The following is a 9,616-nucleotide window of genomic DNA, read 5'->3' as shown; positions in this document are numbered from 1 at the left end:
CTGGACTCAGTGGGACACTCTTCGGATAGACGACGGGGTGTTGCAGCGACGCTGGGTCTCTCATGATGGTCTTGACCACTACTGGTCCACGGTGTTACCTGTGAAGTCCCTGGAAGGCGTCTTGAAAGAAATGCACGACAACATCACCAGCGGACACCTAGGGGTAAAGAAGACACTGAGTCGCCTGCGCCAAAGGTTCTACTGGGTTGGCATGAGGAAGGACGTGGAAGAATGGTGTCACGCGTGTGAGGTGTGCTGTGCAAAGAAGGGCCCCAAGAAGCGTCACCGTGCCCCTGCAACTATACCAGGTTGGAGCCCCCATGGAACGGGTGGCAGTGGATATAGCAGGACCATTGCCTCTGACGACGAACGGAAATAGGTACATCTGTGTCACAATGGATTACTTCACCAAGTGGCCGGAAGCCTACGCCTCCTGACCAGGAAGCCACTACCATCGCCAAGGTTTTGGTGGAGGAGTTCTTCTGTCGCTTTGGTGTGCCTAACGAGCTCCATTCCGACCAGGGAAGGAATTTTGAGTCAACAGTCCTTGCTGAGTGCTGCAAGCTTCTGGGTATCAAGAAGACCCGGACCACCCCGCACCCACAGTCAGATGGAATGGTGGAGAGGTTTAATTGGACGTTAGGCCAGGAGTTGGCCAAGCAGTGCAACAATGATCAGTCTTCATGGGATCAGAAGCTGCCTGCGCTTCTCATGGCCTACAGGTCTGCCGCCCACGAGACTACAGGGTATTCACCGGCAAAGCTGATTTTGGGACGTGAGCTTCGATTGCCTGTGGACCTAATGACAGGTAGGCCTCCTGGGGAAAGCCGTCATATGTACGCCTCCTGTTTTGCCCGTCAACTAGAGGAACGGCTTGAAGAGGTGCACCATCAAGTCCGTGGTGCCTTGAAGTTCTCCTGGGAGGCCATGAAGCGCGGTTACAATATGAGGGCAAGCCACGTTGACTTCAAGGAAGGAGACCGAGTCTGGCTTTACAACCCGCAGAGGAAGAAAGGACAGTCTCCGAAGTTACAGAGCCCCTGGGAAGGCCCTTACACTGTGCTAGAACGCCTCTCCGACGTGACTTACCGAATCCGGAGAACGGAAAGACCAAGCCGAAAGTTGTCCACGTCAACCGCCTATGGAGGTACCACGGTCCGGAAACTACACCTGGAACAACTACAGACACCCACCAGCCGACGAAAACGCAAGGGACGTCCAGGACCGAGAGGAGGTCGACGACGACGTAGGCCTCCTGGCCCTTTCAGCCGAGGAGATAACCTCCCGGCTTCGGCAGATGTTCCAGGGACACCCCAAGAAGCGGACGACGACGAGGCGCACCAAGAGACAGACGCGCAGGAGGCAACGAACAGAAGACAGAGACAACGCAGGCGTCCACAGCGATACGACGATTATTATGTTTTTGATTAATTCTCTTATGTTTGTACATAGTTAAGTGTGTGATCGGGACGATCACAATTAAGAGGGGGGGATAGTGTTGTGCTGGAAGCTTCCCCCGGCGACCATAGGCCTCTAGAAGGCTCCCGGAGAAACGAGCAAAGGGGCGGGGAGGAAGGCGAGCCGTCCGCGCCACAGGGCGCGGCCAGGCGCCAGGCAGGAAGTGTTGCCAACTCGCATATATTTTTGCTACATGTTCTTGTATGATCTGAAATATACTGTAATATTCTAGACTGTACTGTTCTGGATATATATAGGAGAAGAGGGCGAGAGAGAGTCAGTCCCAGTGATAGTAAGCTAGTGGTAAGTGAAGAGTCAGAGTGAAGTGTACTACTAAGGAAGAATATTAAACTACAGAAGTTGTGCAAAGTGTTTACATATCTCCCTCCCACGGAGTCTCCTGACGGCGACACGGTACCCAAGTAACACGTCCGGCATAACAATATTCTTGTCAAAACATTCAATCATTATACTTAAGGAACACTTTGTGGATATCCATGTCATGCACAATGATGTAAAATGATACAACTAAATATTTACTGCAATATCAAAGTGAGACGTCAACCAAACATGAATCAATCAAGAGGTTATCAACGGAACATGACAATGGATCTGTAGTGACCCTCTAAATCTTCCCGTTTTCTTCACCTTCATTTCTTCAGTCTGGCCTTTAACTCACCACGTTCTCTTTCTCTTCCAACTTCTATTACACACACGCCTATCTCATCCTCCACATTTCATCGGGTCGTGGGTCACTACATCATACACATATACCAAATCATCACCTATATTATAACAAACTCACCGATGTACATAATTACACCAGGCCGCCGCTACAGATCCATGCGCACCCTCATGGTTGAGGCCGACCGCCTCAAACTCCATCTCGGTGACTTCCCACATGCTGACCCAACAAGGCTTGCAGCGGCCGGGCCCAGCGCTGGAAGTCTCTGCAGAAGAAAGTTGAAAACAGTGTTTGTAGAAAGAAGAAAAATATGCTGCAACAACCACAAGCTTACCTCTTTATGTTTCCATGACTATACTGGAAACAAGAATGGAAACTAATTCAATCTTGCTAAATAACTACTGAGGAAGCCCTTCGATCGGCAAAGAATTGGAAAAAAGAAAAAATACACTCCCAAACCCCAGTGCTTGGTCTGCTGGAGGATCCTGCTGATCACTGTACTGCTGAACAACAACCAAACATGACAACCTTTCATTCCTCTCAAACGACAAATTTCACATCAGGGTCACACAGTACTAATACACATCCCATGCAAGAAAATGGCATTACATTACTATGTTTAACCCTTGACCTCACCAAGCTACAGGAATGGAACAAAGTGTCTGCTATAATTAAATGAATAAAAATGTTAAGTCCTGCACCTTTGGAGGGGATATTCAGCACACCAATACCACATGGCAAACACTCCACTATCCACCACAGAGGCAGAGAAAGCCTTGGGAGTGTATGTTACCAGGCTACCAGTGAAGGGATATCCAGCACACCAATACCACATGGGAAACACTCCACTATCCACCACAGAGGCAGAGAAAGACCTGGGAGTATATGTTACCAGGCTACCAGTGAAGGGATATCCAGCACACCATTACCACATGGGAAACACTCCACTATCCACCATAGAGGCAGAGGAAACCTGGGACTATATGTTACCAGGCTACCAGTGAAGGGATATCCAGCACACCATTACCACATGGGAAACACTCCACTATCCACCATAGAGGCAGAGGAAACCTGGGACTATATGTTACCAGGCTACCAGTGAAGGAATATCCAGCACACCAATACCACATGGGAAACACTCCACTATCCACCATAGAGGCAGAGGAAACCTGGGACTATATTTTACCAGGCTACCAGAGAAGGACAAATCCCTGACAGTTGCAGTGGACAGGTTAACCATCAACAGTCCACTACAGGATTATGGCCTTTCCTTGGATGCTCTAACTCTCCTGTCATGTTAGTATATTCCTCCTTGTTCAGGCTAATGCTCTGATTCCAACTCTCCGCCTAGCTCTCTGTCTGGTGTTAGTGTGCTCCATCCCGCCCTGGCAAAGGTTATAATTCCATCTGTCCACCTGGTTCTCTGTCTGGTGTTAGTGTGCTCCATCCTGCCCTGGCAAAGGTTATAATTCCATCTGTCCACCTGGTTCTCTGTCTGGTGTTAGTGTGCTCCATCCTGCCCCGACAAAAGTTATAATTCCACCTCTCCACCTGGTTCTCTGTCTGGTGTTGGTGTGCTCCATCCTGCCCTGGCAAAGGTTATAATTCCACCTCTCCACCTGGTTCTCTGTCTGGTGTTGGTGTGCTCCATCCTGCCCTGGCAAAGGTTATAACTCCACCTCTCCACCTGGTTCTCTGTCTGGTGTTAAGTGTGCTCCATCCTGCCCCAACAAAGGTTATAACTCCACCTCTCCACCTGGTTCTCTGTCTGGTGTTAAGTGTGCTCCATCCTGCCCCAACAAAGGTTATAACTCCACCTCTCCACCTGGTTCTCTGTCTGGTGTTAAGTGTGCTCCATCCTGCCCCAACAAAGGTTATAACTCCACCTCTCCACCTGGTTCTCTGTCTGGTGTTAAGTGTGCTCCATCCTGCCCCAACAAAGGTTATAACTCCATCTCTCCACCTGGTTCTCTGTCTGGTGTTAAGTGTGCTCCATCCTGCCCTGGCAAAGGTTCTAATTCCATCTCTCCACCTGGTTCTCTGTCTGGCGTTAGTGTGCTCCATCCTGCCCTGCCAAAAGGTTATAATTCCATCTGTCCACCTGGTTCTCTGTCTGGCGTTAGTGTGCTCCATCCTACCCCGACAAAGGTTATAACTCCACCTCTCCACCTGGTTCTCTGTCTGGTGTTAAGTGTGCTCCATCCTGCCCTGGCAAAGGTTATAACTCCACCTCTCCACCTGGTTCTCTGTCTGGTGTTGGTGTGCTCCATCCTGCCCTGGCAAAGGTTATAATTCCACCTCTCCACCTGGTTCTCTGTCTGGTGTTAGTGTGCTCCATCCTGCCCTGGCAAAGGTTATAACTCCACCTCTCCACCTGGTTCTCTGTCTGGTGTTAGTGTGCTCCATCCCGCCCAGCAAAGGTTATAACTCCACCTCTCCACCTGGTTCTCTGTCTGGTGTTAGTGTGCTCCATCCCGCCCAGCAAAGGTTATAAAAAACTTATAATTTCACCTCCCACCCTGGTTCTGTCGGCCCTGGCATCTATAATTCCTAGCAAGTCACTCTCTTAGAGTCAACAACAACAACAGGTATAACACACACAAAAAAGTATGGGGTGAGGGAAGCAATCCATGGTGTGCTGCATATAATATCAATTAAAACAGCCATAAACATGTACACTTCCATATTTGTAACTTTTTGGGGCTAAATTTGCTCAGCATAAATGCAGCTTGCCATTTCTCCTTCCCTTGCTCCAGACCATGTTGCACTGACTTGTTTTTTTGTTCCTTTGAATAATGAATATGTAGGGAGTTACTGTGGGCCAAACTGTTGGTGGACTGCAACAACTACCGTGGTATTACACCGCTCAGTGTGCCAGGCAAGGGGCTTGCCCACCTGTTGCTGGTGCATTCGCAGCCAGCTGCTGAAGCTGCAGAGACCTGAACAGTGTGGGTTCACGCCTGCTAAGTCAACAACTGACCGTATCCTAGCGTACTGGTGGAGCACCAATGTGAGTTTGGACAGGGGATGCTTGCAGCTTATGTCCATCTCAAGAAGGCGTTTGACTCAGTGCATCGCGAGGCACTCTGGTATCTTCTGCGACTCCGTGGGATTCCTGCGAGGACTAATGGTCTGCTGACTGGCCTGTATTATGGGACAGAGTGCTGTGAAGTGTGTGTGTGTGTGTGTGTGTGTGTGTGTGTGGCTTATACATTGGCAATACCAGGGTCACTGACCTTGTTTTTGTTGATGATGCAGTAATCCTGGCGGAGGCGCTGGAGGTTTTGGTGATGGCTCTCGAGGCACTGCATGAGGAGGCAAAGCCCATGGGACTTCAGGTCTCCTGGGCCAAGACCAAGGTACAGGTGTTTGGAGGCTTGCTGGATGACACAGTACTGTCTGTTCATGCGTGTGGCGAGGACGTAGAGATCTCAGAAAGTTTCACGTATCTTGAAAACGTAGTTTGTAACAACGGTGAGTCTCGCCAGGAAGTCTAACGGCGGATTGGTCTGGCCCACGGTGTTATGGACTCACTCAGCACGAGTATATGGCGTTGTCGGTACCTGTGCAGAAGGACAAAGATCCGGATCTTCAAGTCCCTTGTGCTCCCTGTCTTACTCTATGGTTGTGAGACATGGACAATAAATGGGGACTTGGAGAGGCAGCTTGATGCCTTTGGTAATAAGTGTCTACGCAGAATCATGGGATATCGCTGGAATGACTTTGTGTCAAACCAGCAACTACTCCGCGAGACTGATTTGACATATATTACCTTACCTGCATAGTTATAGTCCGTCAATGCCAACTCCAGCTGTACGGGCACGTGGCACGTTACCCTGAAGCTGATCCTGCTCATCGGGTTGTCTCTGTAAGAAACAATCTTGAGTGGAGGAGGCCAAGGGGACGCCCACGGAGTTCATGGCTTTGTTGGGACCCAGAATATGGACAAACAGAAGACGACCATAGCAGCACAGTTAATTAATAGAGACCCCAATCAGAGGCAAATACCAAGTGGAGATATGGAGACAGGAATTGTAAATATGACAGGAGAGGGAAGGAAAGTAATTAGTCAGATATACAAAGTTGTAAACATCTGATCAGCACTAACACTACTGAGAGGTTATGGAAAATACCCAGACCCACATACAGAAAACAGATACCCAGTAGGCGTGGTCAGGAAGTGTGGATAACCATTCAAGAGGACTCTAACATGTCACGTGAGGTGTGACGAAATGCTATAAGCGAATAACTGAAAAGAGAAGTCACTGTGGGTGAAATAACAAATAGTAGGAGAAGTAAACAATATAACATAATGAGCGAGCCAATGGTTGTTGACAGGAAGTATTGGCTACTGGTTATGTAGAAAATGAAGGCGTGTCAAAGATGTAGTTCCGCCTCAAGCAAGGAAAAATGTGACCTAGACAACAGTGATATGGGCAGACCGAGCCTTGCACTTCACTCAGCTGAGAATGGCTGTTGTGATCTTAATCGTGAGTAGAAATTCGAGAATCTAAGGGAAACCGATTGTTTTGTCCTGGAGATTATTATAATGTAGGAGATGTGAAGTAGGATTGTGAGTGGGACAGGATTGTGATTATTTGTTTGCGATGTAAAGCAAAGGTAGAAACCACTGGGTGTGGTATAATTTGGTGCTTCCGTGAAATTGTAGTAGATTATACTATAGGAATGTTTTATTAGGATGTGAGGAGAGTACTTAAATAATGTGATGTAAGCAGAGAGAAACAAACCACTGCTTGTGGAATGACGAGTGTTATTATTATTGGCAACAACTGAGCACAAATTGTAGTATTATGTTTAAAGACATGTCGTTTGTCATATGTTGTATCCATTGCTGAATATGCCAGTGTTATGATCGTCTGAGCATAGAATATTGCGTAAGGCAATTACTTTCATTTAATTTTAAATAAATGTATATTTTCTTTTTCCCTTGTTTATCCCCGAACACCAGTCTCCAATAACAACTTAAGCCGGATCACGCTACCAGGGATACGAGACGGTGAGATCATTTATGGAGTAATTAATGAGTGATAAAAGAGTTGTTTTAAAACAAGCTAATGCAAATGAAATAAAAAAGTAAAAATTAAAATACAAGAAAAGAAGGATCCAAAAGCTTGAGCAAGTCAATAGATCTTTCCAAGAGGTACTCAGTTTTTTTTTTTTTCCCCGGCAAAGGAGACAGATCAAGGGCTTAAAATAAAAAAAAATAAACACGCAACTAACTGCCCCTAAAAAGATTGGAGAGGAGTGGCTGAAAGAGAAGTCAGCTTCAGGAGGAGAAGTGTCCTGATACCCTCCTCTTGAAAGAGTTCAAGTCGTAGGCAGGAGGAAATACAGATGAAGGAAGATTGTTCCAGAGTTTACCAGCGTGAGGGATGAAAGAATGAAGACGCTGGTTAACTCTTGCATAAGGGGTTTGGACAGTGTAGGGATGAGCTTGAGTAGAAAGTCGTGTGTGGCGAGGCCGCGGGAGGGGGGGAGACATGCAGTTAGCAAGTTCAGAAGAGCAGTCAGCATGAAAATATCGATAGAAGATAGAAAGAGAGGCAACATGGCAGCGGAATTTAAGAGGTAGAAGACTATCAGTAAGAGGAGGAGAGCTGATGAGACGAAGAGCCTTTGACTCCACTCTGTCCAGAAAAGCTGTGCGAGTGGAGCCCCCCCACACGTGAGATGCATACTCCATACGAGGGCGGAGAATGCCCTTGTATATGGATAGCAACTGTGCGGGGGAGAAGAACTGGTGGAGATGATACAGAACGCCCAACCTCGAGGAAGCCGATTCAGTAAGAGAGAAGATATGAAGTTTCTAGTTAAGATTTTGAGTTAAGGATAGACCGAGGATATTTAGTGTTGAAGAAGGTGACAGCTGAGTGTTGTCGAAGAATAGGGGATAGGTGTTTGGAAGATTGTGTCGAGTTGATAGGGAAGGGGGCCTGCATGGAGACTCGCCAGGGGGGACCTGGGCTTGGCGTCATAAGGTGGGCGCAGCGACGTGCCCCCCGGCGTATGCCCCCACTGATTGATTGATTATAGTTACAGCAAGTGTGTAGCATTGGGAAGATGAACCTCATGCAGGGGTTCCAATCCCCAATACCCGCCCATGAAATTTCAAGTGGCCGTTGGGGTCAGTAGGTATAGTCTTTTGACTCTTCTCGGGCTTGGATGGCGAGAGGGGGCTCCCTCAACCCCCTTCTCAGAACGCATGGGATTGGCTTTGGGTGGGTGCGGCTTGGCCAATGGGAACACCATAAGAAAGGAAGTCACTTTTCCTACCCTGGCTACCTTATTCCTTATTCCTTTTCTCTCTCTCTCTCTCTCTCTCTCTCTCCCACACCCCGTTGGTTTCAGTACAGACCTACACAAGTGTACATGTATTTACAGTCTGAGTCAGCGTGAGGAATCGCCTGATGACCGATGGCACCAAGCACGAGGCCACGCGCCCCGCCTCCAGCCTCCTGTAGCTGGCTCTCCTCCTGCTCCGTGTCTACCAAGCATGGCGGTCACCCCCACCAAAGTCCCCCAGCTGTTGCCACCCACAACAGCCAGAGCTTCGCCCACACACGGTGGTGCCACACAGAGCTTGTGTTGCAACATGTGCATTTCTTTCATTTCTGCTTTAAAAATTTGATCATATTTTGATAAAAAATGTTCAGAAAAATTCATTGAATAAAGGTTACACTTCCTAATCTGGTGTTTGCAATAGCCTGAACAGGCAATAACAGGGCCCTGAAAAGGTATGGGAATGTCCTGAAAAGGTAGCACACACACTGCAATGAGGCAGCAAGAAGGTCCTGCAAAGGTTACAGGTACATTGCTCCACAACCTTTCTTGGAGTGGACAAAAATCTGTTCCCACAACGCTTCACAGAGTCCCAAACAACGTACTGGAACCATTCATAACGTTCTGACAACGCTGCGGCAACGTGATGTTGTTTGCCGAGTGTTCTCAGACGCTTTTGGCCCACAGCAACCATTTCTGAAGGCCACAAAGGAGATGCGTCGGGTCTTCACGTTCATGGAGCAGAAGCCTTGTCAAACAATCACTGGGCTCATAAAGCTGCCCATGGCAATACAAACACAACCTCTACGAAAGCCTTTTGTCAGTGGGAGTGTGAGCCCCAAATGTTTGAGAATGTGGAACCCCCCCCCTGGCAGTCCCTCCCAGCAGGCCTTCATGCAGGCCCCTTCCCATCTTAAATACCTTGCGGCAGGGTCCATGGAGACGCGGAATCCGTGAGCTTCGTGGGCATTCCCTCAGCCTCTTCCACTCTGAAACAGCCCGGTGCGCAGGGTGGGTAGCGTGCCACATGCCCGTACAGCTGGAGTTGGCACTGCCTGACCATGCAGGAGATATCTGAGGAAAGACAACCTGTAAGGAGGAGGAACTTGGAAGCTGCCACATGTCTGAATAACTACGTCTTGGTCTGAAGTGGCATTGCTTGGTGAGGGAGAG

General features: G+C 48.3%; 2 long non-coding RNA genes across 3 annotated transcripts; one reads left to right on the top strand and one right to left on the bottom strand.

Annotated features, from left to right (window-relative positions):
- Positions 1–2,414: 2,414 nt before the first annotated feature.
- LOC126995794 (uncharacterized) lies at positions 2,415–5,342 on the bottom strand. The gene is made up of 3 exons (XR_007750700.1): positions 4,585–5,342; positions 4,176–4,381; positions 2,415–3,626 (listed from the first exon to the last, which is right to left on the bottom strand). It is a non-coding gene; the product is annotated as an uncharacterized LOC126995794 (long non-coding RNA).
- A 1,245-nt stretch (positions 5,343–6,587) lies between these two features.
- On the top strand, positions 6,588–8,850 carry LOC126995795 (uncharacterized). 2 transcript variants are annotated; one of them, XR_007750702.1, is made up of 2 exons: positions 6,588–6,633; positions 8,546–8,850. It is a non-coding gene; the product is annotated as an uncharacterized LOC126995795 (long non-coding RNA). The 2 variants fall into 2 exon arrangements; XR_007750701.1 differs by lacking the exon at positions 6,588–6,633 and adding an exon at positions 6,716–7,160.
- The last annotated feature ends 766 nt before the right edge of the window (positions 8,851–9,616 follow it).

The sequence above is a fragment of the Eriocheir sinensis genome, chromosome 9 (assembly GCF_024679095.1).
Source record: "Eriocheir sinensis breed Jianghai 21 chromosome 9, ASM2467909v1, whole genome shotgun sequence".
NCBI classification, from domain to species: domain Eukaryota; kingdom Metazoa; phylum Arthropoda; class Malacostraca; order Decapoda; family Varunidae; genus Eriocheir; species Eriocheir sinensis.
Note: the sequence above shows the minus strand (reverse complement) of the source record. Positions and strands in the feature narration are given on the sequence as shown.